Source organism: Aulostomus chinensis, chromosome 1 (genome assembly GCF_037954235.1).
Source record: "Aulostomus chinensis isolate RoL2024-O1b breed Wild chromosome 1, RoL_Achi_v1.0, whole genome shotgun sequence".
Lineage (NCBI taxonomy): Eukaryota > Metazoa > Chordata > Actinopteri > Syngnathiformes > Aulostomidae > Aulostomus > Aulostomus chinensis.
In genome coordinates, this window is record NC_141320.1 from 31,480,711 (window position 1) to 31,494,006 (window position 13,296).

At 45.9% G+C, this 13,296-nt stretch overlaps 3 non-coding genes across 3 annotated transcripts; 1 reads left to right on the forward strand and 2 right to left on the reverse strand.

Moving 5' to 3' along the window:
• Positions 1–2,811: 2,811 nt before the first annotated feature.
• trnae-cuc (transfer RNA glutamic acid (anticodon CUC)) lies at positions 2,812–2,883 on the reverse strand. The gene has a single exon. It is a non-coding gene; the product is annotated as a tRNA-Glu (tRNA).
• Positions 2,884–5,462: 2,579 nt separating this feature from the next.
• Positions 5,463–5,545, reverse strand: trnal-caa (transfer RNA leucine (anticodon CAA)). The gene has a single exon. It is a non-coding gene; the product is annotated as a tRNA-Leu (tRNA).
• A 4,514-nt stretch (positions 5,546–10,059) lies between these two features.
• Positions 10,060–10,131, forward strand: trnaq-uug (transfer RNA glutamine (anticodon UUG)). Its single transcript has one exon. It is a non-coding gene; the product is annotated as a tRNA-Gln (tRNA).
• Positions 10,132–13,296: the final 3,165 nt, after the last annotated feature.

Genomic DNA, 13,296 nt, shown 5'->3' on the forward strand with positions numbered 1-13,296 from the left:
AAACACAAAATGAAAAGCAGAACAAGCCAGAACCCAAAATATGGATTTACAGAGGAAGCGTGCTGGGCCCAGAACCCAGAGGTGGATGGATCGAAACCATCCTCTGCTAAAAGAAGGGAACAAAATAAACCTGGTTGTTTTGAAATGTGAATCTGTTGAAGAGGGTGGAAATGGTGAGGGAGTCAGTTGTTCCTTTTGTTTTATGACAGAGACCTCATTGTGAACTAAATCATTTTAATTCTTTACTTGAAGATTCACGCTTTTTCGCTCAAAATGTTTGACAACTTCCTCCATGCTGGTGCCCCATCACACACAACAGGTGCACTTGTCCTCTTTTCTCCTCTGACCCTCAAACATTCACAGTCTTCCAGTGAACGTCCAATCGTCCTCTGAAATAAGAGATGAATCTTTCCCTGCTGAGACTCCTGATCTCTGACTGTCACTAGCATGTGCTAGCAGAATACAGCACTCCTTCTTCATGATCTGTCTTTGTCTCTGACCAGCTCTCCTGCTCTCTTTCCTCCTACCAGTCAAAGCAGACATCTTCACCTACTGATCTTGGATCTGCTGCCCATTCCTGCCTGGTAAAAGAAGGAACCAGCACCTGGTTCTCCAGGCTGAATTAACTCCAGGACGTTGCCCCAGCTGGCACCAGGTGCTGACCCAGGTCCTGCATGGGAGATACTGTCAGTTCTGTTCTGCCGTGCTCTCAACCACAGGCTGGTGTTGAGGCCTGCAGCAACCAGGGCCCCAGTCACCAAGAGTATAAAGGCTGGTCATTGTGGCAGTGGGAGGAGTCAAAATGAAGACAGACCAATGTGAGCAGGACGTTCCTGGAGAAGTCAGAAGAACTTGACCATGTTTCCTACAGTACCCAGGAGGCCTGGTAGTTGTTGAAGGAAGCTCCAAAAGCAAAGAGCAGACAGCAGGACATCAAAAGAAAAGATCCAGACACTAAAACTACAAGTAGAAACAAGAAGAAATACTAAAAGCTTTGGAAAGATACTACAAGGTTGGATATACATTATTATATACACTACTATTCTCACTGACTCCTAAAGAGGGACAGGAAACATTAGAATGTGGATCAGATCAGCTGATTTCAGTGTTGAGTCCATCCCTCCATCCACTTTCTGTTCTTATCCTTTAAGGGTCATGGAGGGGGGGGGGCGATCCCAGGTGACGTTGTTCAAGAGGCAGGGTTCACCCTGGACAGGTCACCAGTCCATCAGGAGAAATGAGGTGGACGGTATCATGCAACCTAAACTTAAACATTAGTCAGATCAAATTCAGATTAAAGCAAGAGTCTCCAGATCAAAGTCAGAATTCCTGATGATGTCATCAGGGCTTTGACAGTAGCTAGAATTCTGTCTTTGATCTCAGGAGGACATGAAAGAAACACAATTTAGAAAAGTATATGAGACCACGGCAGCATGATGGTGCAGTGGTGAGCACTGTGGCCTCACAGCAAGAAGGTTCTGGATTTGAGTCCAGGCTCGGGTGCAGAATCTGCATGTTCTCCCCGTGCATGCGTGGGTTCTCTCTGGGTACTCCGGCTTCTTCCCACCGTCCAAAGACATGTAATTTGGGATGAGGCTGATTGGACACTCTAAATTGACTGTAGATGTGAGTGTGAATGGTTTTGGCAACCTGTCCAGGGTGAACCCCGCCTCTGGCCTGTAGATGCTGGGATAGGCTCCACCCCCTCAACCATCAATGTAGGTCTTTTGTTAATTGCATGCCACATGAAATTATTATTGGTCACTTTCCTAGCAACAGTCTCACAGTGGCAAGACAAGAACACTTCTACTTTTGATGTTGACAGTTTGTTCAACACTAAGCTTCATCCAGTACCATGTTGTCAAACACTGGAACCTCCACAGCACCTGAACAGGGACTTGAACCCTGGACCCTCAGATTAAAAGTCTGATGCGCTACCCTCTGAGCTCCTCAGGCTCTTTCTACAGCATTGAGACAGGAACAGAAACACCCGTGAAGGTCAAACTGATGCTTTCTTGACTTGTTCAGTCCTCCATGTTAAAGTCCTCCATGCTTTTGATTGGCTCTGATTCTCTGTGGCAAAATCCAACAAGAGGCTCCAAAAATGTCCTGAATGTCACAAGAATGCACAGGACAAGATGTTAGTTTCCTTCATGTCTGCAGTTCCTCCACTGGAAAGTAAAGTCAATGCTGCTCTTCTGCTGAAACCTGGGATCGGACCAGGGACCTTTAGATCTTCAGTCTAACGCTCTCCCAACTGAGCTGGTTCAGTTCTGAGCGAGGGCCCTGCTTCTCTCATTTATAATCTCTTCCACCCTCACTAGAATTTAGAGAGGATTGGAGCTTCTGAAGTCCTGACACAAATCAAACCAGGGACTTTGAACTACACAGTGAAGGAGTTGGTCATCAAGGTCGATGGCAGCTTCTTAAGTTCTAGCTTTGATCAAATATAAGAAATGTAAATGAATTCAACATTGATTGCATTTCCCTCCTTTCTTTGGTGCAAGGAACCGAGGACCAGAGCTCTAAGTTTTCCAGTTCCTACATCAGTGAATGGACTTTCTGTGCTGCAAGGAGCCAAAGCTACTAAGGAGGATTACAGTTTGTCCTTGCAGGAGTCAGTGACTTAATAGAGTCTAACTAAGGGTTGAACCTGAATGAGACAGTCACCCTTCAACATGGGGCCATGGCAGAGTGAACCAAGAACACTACAATGGGGGTGAGAGTGGAGCCATGATGGACTCACAGTTCATCACCTCCACCATCATGTGGACCACCTGATCACCTCTCCCTCAACCTCTAAATAACTCATTCCCTGACCGGGAATCAAACCCGGGCCGCGGCGGTGAGAGCGCCGAATCCTAGCCACTAGACCATCAGGGACCACACTGAGCTCTCCAACAACAGAGACTATAGACAATGACTCAAGAACACAGGACTCTGTGGTCTCAGCTTGAGATACAGAGGGTCCACCAAGACCACCAGACACCTCAGCCCCCTAAAGACAGTCCACCCCCAGGATCAGCTTCTATCACTCAGTGGTCCAGAACCATTATGGAGCCTGATCAGGAATGTGAGCAAAGCTCTTGGAACAGGCCTGCTGCCACCACAACTAAGATCCTGCAGGTCACTAGAAACTCCAGTTTCCAGCTGACAAGTGGACTTTCCTCTGATCTGTGGTGGTGCTGAGTTTAGCAAACACCTCCAACAAGAAGATGAAGGAGGCCATCAACTCCTCCAAGCTCAACATCTATACTGGCTTTACTGGGAGATCAGGAGGTCAAAGCAGATCTCCACCCTCCACCTCAGATGGCTTCTACTCACAGAGATGAGGGACCAGTTCAAACCAGCTCCCTGGAGCTCCCTTAAGCCATTGTCCCCCTCAGCTAACATCTGGATCTGGACCTGCACCGGTGCTGACTTGTGTCTTGAGTCCCCAGAGTTTGTTGAACCAGAGAAGCTTCAACTGGTGACGGTCGTACAACCAAGCGTGAAGGTGAGCCTGCATTGTCTGATCTGGAGCTAACAGGAATTAGCAAGTTAGCAACTGTTCTAGAGTTGCTGCTGAGTTGAATTTGAATTTATTTGTTGAAAGGTTCCAGTTTCTATGAGGTCAGGGAAGATTGGTGTGGATCGAAAGGTCCCTGGTTGGATTCCCACCTCTCACAGAGGACCTGATGCTTCACGTGAGCTGTGGGATTGGTCTTCACTGCTGAGACAGAAAGAATCCTCCCACATTGGCTTCTTTTAACTGTCAACATTGGTTTGGCTCATTGGAACATTTTCAAACCCTCGTTGCTCAGATTTTACATTAATTTGATCATGACTTTAGACAAATGTTCTGTTTATTAATTAAATAATCACTTGAGTTATGAATTTAGTGAGTCAACCAGACTTGGTCAATGATAAAAGTTAGTCTGGTTATTATTCAGTTTCCAGTCAGTAGGGACACACACACACACACACACACACACACACACACACACACACACACACACACACACACACACACACACACACACGCACAGCCTGTCTTCAGTATAAAATGGTCTGTCACGTTCTCTCACGTTGGAAGATTTCTCTGACTCCATTGTGAATACAGAGATTCTTCATCTGCCACCTGAGTCTTGATCCACTGATTCCTCTGATCCACCTCTTTCTGCTCCAACAAGGCTGACATGGATCAGGTGGGTCCATGTCATCCAATCAGGAGGTTTCTCCTCTCAGTTAATTTTCTTCATCCCAGTTTAGATTGATTCTCCTCAGCCTGATGAAGGAGCATCTGATCAGGTGTTTGGCTGCTTGTTGGTTGTAATTCCATAGATTTTAATCTCAGATGTTATAGAATTAAGAATGCAATGGCAGTCCTGCCAAGTGACATCACTGACATGACAGGATGACCCAGTCATGTGACTGAAGGAGCTGAGAGCTAAACATCATTGTTGATGGTGTCTTCCACTGTAGTCAGCAGCCACAACTCCTCTATCAACACCTGTCAGAGACCTGCTGGAGGCTCCACTGAGGATCACTGGATTCAGAGTCTAGAGTGCTCACCATTCCACCATGGAACCATCAAAGATGAAACAAGTGAGACAAACTATGGCACTAAGCATGTACGAGGGACTACAGTGGTTTTCTGGATCTAATTTCCACAAACAAATGATGATTTGGGGAAAGGTCTGACAAAGTCTGAAAAACCTACCCTGATTTTTTCACAAACAAATGATAATTTTTAGACAGTGAGACAGTGCTCTTATTTTGGAGGGCCATCAGGATGTGAAATATCCCAGACCTCTGAGATCAGAGTGTTCACTTTGATCTCAGGGTCCTGAATTTGGAGGTTCTTCCTTTGGTCTCCAAGTTCTAACTCCCATCTTACTGAATCATTTTATTAATGAACTCCTCAGACCCTGATGATGTCAGGAAGAAATCCAGACATTCAGTTCTCATCTCAGCTGTTCTGACTGAGACGTCAAGCAGTCAGGAAAAAAGTGTTACGACCCAAAGTGGGACCTTTACAGGAACTAACAAAGTGTCTTTTTTCCTAAACTACTTGAGGAACTGGTTAAACCAGTAAAATATGCATTTCTGTGTGCAGACCAGTGAGGAGCCTGGGTGAGTGGAAGGATGTTTACCACCAACACAGAACCCAGACTTTAGTCATGTGATGAGATGGAGACTCTGATGATGAAGTTAATGGACAAAATGTGAATTGAAGGATGAACACAAATGGGTTTTTGAACCAAACACATTCCTTCAGTAGACTTTGATCCAACATTGAAGTTAGAGTTTGGTGGCTGCTCCATGTTGGAGGAAACCAGGCGATGTTGGACCGTCACAGGGAAGCTCCTTTGCCTCCTCTGCTGCCAGTTCAACCACTCACTCCCCTCAGTGGAGAGCAGCTTCAACTGGGTTTGGAATGTACCATTGTGGATGCATAGGAATGTGGAGAAAATGTCCTTTGTCAGAAGTGGGATTTGAACCCACGCCTCCAGGAGAGACTGCGACTTGAACGCAGCGCCTTAGACCCCTCAGCCATCCTGACAGACACTGAAAGTTGCAGACTTCAATATCAAATGAATTCATTCACTGACAAAGTAGAATTTTTGTTCACATTAAACACACAGTCTGTGTTCATGGCAGGAAGAAATGAATGTCTGTGTGTGTGTGTGTGTGTGTGTGTGTGTGTGTGTGTGTGTGTGTGTGTGTGTGTGTGTGTGTCAAGTCACAACAAAAGTTCTCTCCTGACTCTTTACTAGTAGAGCAGGTCCAGCACCAAAGTCCTTCAATAAACCTCCACCCAACAATTCTCCATCAGCGGCACATCCTGCAACAGTGGTGATGAAAACCTTCCTTTTAACAGGCAGGAACGTCGAGCAGATCCAGGATCAGTGGGGACGGCCTTCTGCTTTGACTGGTTGTGGGGAAAGAGAGCAGGAAAGCAGGGCAGAGACAAAGACAGAGAATGCTGTCCTAAAACAAGGCCTGTTCAGTCAATGGTAGAGCAGAGTGGCGCAGAGGAAGCGTGCTGGGCCCAGAACCCAGCGGTCGATGGATCGAAACCATCCTCTGCTAAAAGAAGAAAAATAAAATAAACCAGTGTCTTTAGAAATGTGTGTCTGTTAAAAAGAGGTTCATAAGCATTTTGTCTTCCTCCAGAATCACCAACCATCGTGAGAGTTAACAACAGTCCACTTTCTGACTGAAGCAAAAGTAGACTTCAAAAGGTTTTTCTGATTCAACATAGCAGCTAAATTTCCATTTCCATTTCCTGAACAGGACAGGTTAAAAAAAAGGGAATGTCATGACTTCCTCTGTATGTTAGAATATGAACGACTAAAAATGTTCATGCCCAGTTTTAAGTTAGAATTGAATTGAAAATACAAAAATCTCAGTGTTGTAAACTGTTTCAAACAAATTCTACTGTTGAACAGTTCAAGTGTTTCTAATTCAGATTCAGATTCAGATTCAGATGTCTTTATTTATCCCCGAGGGGCAATTAAAGTACGGTACAACTGAGCAGCATGACATTAAAAAACAATAGAAAAAAAGAGGGACATGACAGTGGGAATAAATAAGAGAATAAAAATAAGATGAAAGATAAAATACAATAAATATACTACATACAGTATGTACACAATGTAAAATGAAGAGTAAGGTGACTGGAGTGAGTGAATAAAGTGCAGACAATGTAAACAGTATAAACAGTGTAACAGTGAATGAAGCTGAATGTGCTCTCTTATACTTTCCTCTATTGGGTTTCTTTCATGTCCTCCTGAGATCAAAGACAGAATTCTAGGTATTCTAGGAGTTGCAACCTGGAAGGTTCACTCTCCTTCAGTGAGGCTGAATCCCTGTGGTCAGGGAGGATAAGGGACCCCACAGGTATCACTAAAGTGCTTTAGACTGCAAAGCACTCAGCTAATCAAGCTGGGATCAACTGCTGTGGTGATCAAGGTATCATCATATATAACAAACAAAGAAAACAAAGTTGAGGAAAAGCACACAAAGAAAAAACTATGAACATAAACAGAGCATCTTCTACACCAGATGTCACACGGCTCAGTAGACCTCTGGTCTGACCCGCAGCAGGTCCAGTCTCCAGGGTGCCCCCATCATTCTGCTCTTCAGTCACAGGACATGCAGCAGAATCCCATCGCTCCTCTGCAGAAGAACATATGAGAGCGTCTGCTTGCTCTTCTCTGGCAGGACGTAGGGGAGAGTCTGCTTGCTCTTCTCTGGCTGGACGTAGGGGAGAGTCTGCTTGCTCTTCTCTGGCAGGACGTAGGGGAGAGTCTGCTTGCTCTTCTCTGGCTGGACATAGGGGAGAGTCTGTTTGCTCTTCTCTGGCTGGACATAGGGGAGAGTCTGTTTGCTCTTCTCTTGCTGGACGTAGGGGAGAGTCTGTTTGCTCTTCTCTGGCTGGACGTAGGGGAGAGTCTGCTTGCTCTTCTCTGGCTGGACGTAGGGGAGAGTCTGTTTGCTCTTCTCTGGCTGGACGTAGGGGAGAGTCTGCTTGCTCTTCTCTGGCTGGACGTAGGGGAGAGTCTGTTTGCTCTTCTCTGGCTGGACGTAGGGGAGAGTCTGCTTGCTCTTCTCTGGCTGGACGTAGGGGAGAGTCTGCTTGCTCTTCAGAAGTTTGCTGGACCTTCGCTTGAAGGCCTTGATTTTCCTCTTTCAAACAGCTTTTTAAATCATGAAGATTTCCCAGGATTTCCCCCTGAGCACTGCTCCTTTTCTTCTTTTGTGTTCTCACTGCATATAGAAGACTCTGAACTTCACCGTTCAGACTGCCAGTCTTTGTGGGGTCCTGGTCCTTCCTTGATTCAAGGTGGGCCAACTCAGCAGTGAAGGTCTCTGTCTCCTGAGATGCAGTAGAAACTCGTCTCCTCAAACATCCATTTTCTGCCTCTCTCTCCTCACTCTCACCCACTCACTCAGCTGTTCAAGAGTCGTCTTCTTCTCAGTGAGTTCTTCTCTCATTTTGTTCTTCTCTGCCTGGATGGAGTTGAGCTCACACTTGAGGTCACATTTCTCCTTGTAAACCATCTTCACCTCAAGCTGAAGATTGTGGACTTGTGTGTTCAGGTCTCTGATCTGAGTCTGGTTCTCCTCCCTCACAGATTCAAGGTTGCCCACCATGGCAGACATGTTCTCTACCAGCTGATATGCAATAATCTTCTCTTGTCCAAGACTAGAAACCTGTCCCCACAAATTCTGGTTTTCTGTCCATCTCTTGTCACACAGAGACTGAAGCTGATCAAGAGCACTTTTCTTCTCAGTCAGGTCTTCCTCAAGACATTTCATCTCCACCTGTTCTCTCTCCCTCAGAGACTGAACGTGGGTCAGCTCTTTTCTGAGCTCATTGTTCTCCCCATCAACCTTCCTCCCCTCACACTGAAGACTGTGGACTGTTGCGTTCAGATCTTCTATCTGAGTCTGGTTCTTGTCCTGGACTGTTTGGAGGTTGGCCACCACAGCAGTGAGGTTCTGGAGCTCCTGGATTGCTCTTTTATTCTCACGTTCAAGAGTAGAAACTTGTTCCCTCAAATTCTGGTTTTCTGCCTGTGTGTTGTCACACAGAGACTGAAGCTGCTCAAGGGCAGCTTTCTTCTCAGTCAGGTCCTCCTGCTCTGTCAGCCTTAGAGATGGAGGAGCAGGATCACATTGACCAGGATCATTCAGTGGATAAATACAGCTCCTACTGAGATCCACCAGATCTCTGAATGCTCCAACTATACAATCCAATGGAGTCATAGCCTTCTGTCCTGGGTTGATCTGAAGATCTTGAGCCAGACTAAATCTCCTGGAACTGTCAAGTGTTTAAAGACCAAAACTGCCCCAGAAATGTGGAGTCTGGATTCTTTTCTAGAATGAGACGGCAATGACAGTCCTGCAGAGTGACATCACTGACATGACTGATGACTTCAGTCACATGACTGATGACTTCAGTAACGTGACTGGATGACTTCAGTCACATGACTGGATGACAGTGTAGATTCCAATGTAGAGGTTGGGGAAATAGTCTCTGAGAATCCAGCTTGAACCCATGCCCTCCTTGTTCTTCAAAAACCCAAACAGCGACCATCAGTCTCCCTCCAATCCTGTACTTGGTTCAATGTTGCTGTTCCATTTTGCAGCAGCAGGTGTCGCTGTGATACCAGGTTCAGTTCAAGATTCCCAACTCCAGCTCATGTTGGTGACCTCAGTGGCAGGTAAAATGGCGCTTCAGTGGATCATGTGATCAACTCATGTGTGTCCTCAGTGCTCCACAGGTCTGTCAAATGTTCTGTAAAATAGTTGGACCCAGCAGAGCTGCTAGATCAGGAGTTGATGGAGTCGTTGCAGATACCAGGGTCCAAAGTCCAGCTTGAACCTGGTTTGTGCTGTTCTTTGTCAAGCTAGCAGCCATTCTTGTCACTGCCAAGCTAAAGTGACTTCTGTCAACAAAGGTCAACATACAAAAGGATATTTCTACTGGCAGTTCAAGATTTTGATCAAACTCCTTTTTCAGAGCTGGAACCTTCCTCTTGTGTCAGCTTTCTGTTCCCATCTCTATGGTAACGGTCAGTTTTGACCCACGTCTTCAATCAGCTGTCAAATAAACTAAAAACAATTTTCTCACAGCAAGAAGGTTCCAGGTTTGAGCCCAGGCTCTGGCACAGGATCTTTCTGTGTGGAGTTTGCATGTTCTCCCCGTGCCTGTGTGGGTTCTCCCCAGGTACTCTGGCCTCTTCCCACCATCCAAAGACATGCAATTGGGGACTAGGCTAATTGGATGCTCTAAATTGACCGTAGGTATGAATGTGAGTGTGAATGGTTGTTTGTCTCAAGGTGTTGGCCCTGAGATGAACTGGTGACCTTTCCGGGGTGTACCTCTCGCCAGTTGACACTGGGCTGGGCTCCAGCCCCACTGCAACCATTAACAGGAATGAGCGGAAGACAATGGATAAATGCATGGATGGGTGTTTGTGAAAATTAAAACCAGACAACCACTGTACTCCCGCCTACATGATAAGCGCCATAATTTTTCTCACTCATGTCTTTTTTTTTTGGACTGGTTCCATGGTGTAATGGTTAGCACTCTGGACTTTGAATCCAGTGATCCGAGTTCAAATCTCGGTGGAGCCTCCAGCAGGTCTCTGACGGACTCTGAAAGAGGAATTGCTTTTTTCTATGGCCAACTCCTGCTCCTTGGCTGTGGCTGGTTGGGAGGAGGCTCAGGCCCTAACAACGCTGCCACCACCTTCAATTAAGACCTCAGTTTTGTCCTGTTTGAGCTGGAGAAAGTTCTCTGTCACCATGACAGATAAATGGACATCAACTGGTCCTGAGTCATCAGGAGACAGCGATGTGAAAAGAAAAGAATTGCTGCTAGCTTGACAAAGAACTGCACAAACTTGGTCCAAGCTGGACTTTGGACCCTGGTATCTGCAACAACTCCCATCAACTCCTAATCTAGCATCTCTGCTGAGGGTCCAACTATTTCACAGAACATTTGAGCATCACAACACTTAGCAGGACCGTCAAGTTGGATTCTCAGAGACTATTTCCCCAATCACTACATTGGCATCTACACTGCCCAGATAGCAGGAGTCTTTGGGCCAGATCCGTTTGAAAGCTTCCTGATCCGCCTGTGGTGCACACATGACAGTTGTGGCCCACAAATGAAATACAGGTTTTAACGAAAGCTCTAAAATCCAAGGTGAAATGAAAATGTGTGGAACTAACCGGATTCGGTCCGAACATCCGAAGGTGCCAAATACTGAAGTAAAATCAGAACTGGACCAATCCTGGGTCTGGTGTGGTGCTGATCTGCAATTGGGATGCGGGCCGTTTTTGGGCCATCGTGCGTCTAGACACTGTTTGTGTTCAAATTTAAAGTCCCACAATAAGAAGTAGCTGAATCTGACAGGTGAAGGTTTGGAACTACAAGATGGTGATGTTTCCTTGACTTGATGCTCTGACTGTCAGGGTAGATGACAGCTTCTTCTGCTGCTGCATCTGAGTGGCTATGATTGGAGGTTTTACCCTCCAAGGTTGTTTGGTTCCAGGTGAAACTTTAAAATTCCAGTCCCCAACCTTGGCTGTTCTGAAACTCTTCTCCTGAATCACTCCTGAGCTGCAGCAAGAACAAATACCAGTGCCAACCAGATCAACTTCATGGCTGCTAACAGCCTCAGACACTTGATTTCCATCAATCTGGAGCCAAGAAGGCCCTCACCTGTGGTTCTCCTCCAGGAGGGTCCAGGTTCTGCCATTGGGGCTCCTGGTGCCACTGCCAGAGAGCCTCAGCTGCACACTGCAACATTTCAACAGGAGATTGACATTCCTTCAAATGTCCTGACATCTGATTACAATGGTTCTGTTCCATATTTATATTTTAAAATAAATCACATGATGAAAGCTGCCACAGCTGCTTTAAGAGAGAGAACACGCTAAGAGATTAAGATTAATGCCCAACATGGGGCTTCAACCCACCACCCTGAGATTAAGAGTCTCCTGCTCTACTGACTGAGGTCGTCAGGCCAGGGCGTCCATGTTCTACAGCATGAAGTCATCAGAGGGAGAGACGTTTGCTGCTCACAAGCTCTTCATCAGACTGAGGAAGAAAAGAACAGCGCCATCTTAAAAACAAGAGATCATTCTAGTCAGACACATTGACTCTGATGCTGCTGAGCCTGAAGGGAGGATGAAGAAAGGAGTGTCTGAGAGAGCTTCACCAGACAAACTGTCCAGTTTACCAATGTTGTGCGCTGATGAGCGCATTGGTCAAAATTAATGATAATCGATAATTATGGATATAATTATTGATAATTAAATAAGTTACTAATTATATTTAATATTCATTATTCGGGGCATATAAAATGGATGTCTTTTGTTGGGGTGCACATGTCCAGGTTTGGAATGAGACAGAGCGTTGGGTCGTCATCATGGTATGCGAGTGTGGGTGGTGTCTTAAGTTGTACACGAGTGTTGCCTCTCCAAAATCCAACATTTAGGACAGTTTTCAGCCTATAAATGTTTTGTTGCTCTGTGATGGGTACACTGAGCATGAATCCTATTTCTAGATTCTGGGGATCTACAAAAATAGGGATTGCGCTGCCAAGACTATACGCCAGGTGGAGTTGGGAGGATTGCACCACAGTCGTCGTAGCGGACTGGAGAATCTCTTCTACCAGTTCTGAGGAGACCAGATACGAGGGGATCATGCCACCGCTCAGGCTATTAACCGAGGAGCTAACTTCTCTGAGAAGATCCTGCATTAAGTCTCTGACTATTCGCACAGAGGTGATGTCCTCCTTGACGACCTGCAATAACGTCGATAAGGCACGCAACATGTTATTTAGGAGTATCGAGTGCAAATTCACGGTGACTATAGTACCCTGCAGGGTTTTGCCAATTCCCTGAAGTTGTTGTTGTTGCTGGGGAAGCCTCTGTTGAATCTCTGGCATCTCTCCATCAAGTTCATCCATGTGTTTCTGTAATGAGCGAATGCTAACGGTATTGGCTGCGGATAACCCGACAGAAAACAGCGATCTGATAGCTGATGAGGCAGTGAGCAGCCCACCCAGAAATCGTTTTGGTCGTTTCTGGCCACCCAGGTCTCTCTGTAACCAGAAACTTTTGCAACTGCTCGAGCTTGTAAATAGTGGTGTGCCTAGTAAATTCGATTGCGTCTTGGGTCTGTGTACGGCTCAGTCTTCCTTCGGTTAGCCGTGGAGGGAGGTGGTTGTGCTTACGGTACACGCCCCAAGGGTCTAAGTGAACGTAGATTCTCTGGGTGTACGGGTTACAGTGGGTGATAAGGAGTCCCAGTGTCTCCTGTAGGACGATGACGGAGGGAAGTCCAGTTTGGATTACCTCGTCGTTTCTGATAACTTGGACGTAGAGGAGGATGCCGGAGATCCAGCGGAGGTTCCTGGGGTCAGACCAGAGTCCACGAACCATTGCAGATAATCAGTATAGAAATGAAAATTTATCTGCTATGTTGAATCACAAAAAAATCTAATGAAGTCAACTTTTGCTTCCATCAGTTCACTTTCAATTCCACCCCTTTGTATCAGAAAAAAACCTCATTATATTTAATAATCAGGCTATTTTTTGTTCTTTTCATTTAGCAGAGGATGGTTTTGATCCATAAACCTCTGGGTTATGGGCCCAGCACGCTTCCTCTGCTCTACCATTTGTTGAACAGGCCTTGATTTAGGAGAGCAGGATTGTGACAAGAACAGGATTTTGAGTTTCAAATGTTTCCCAGTTTGGCTCTGCAGCAGGAGGTCTTGTAGAAACAGA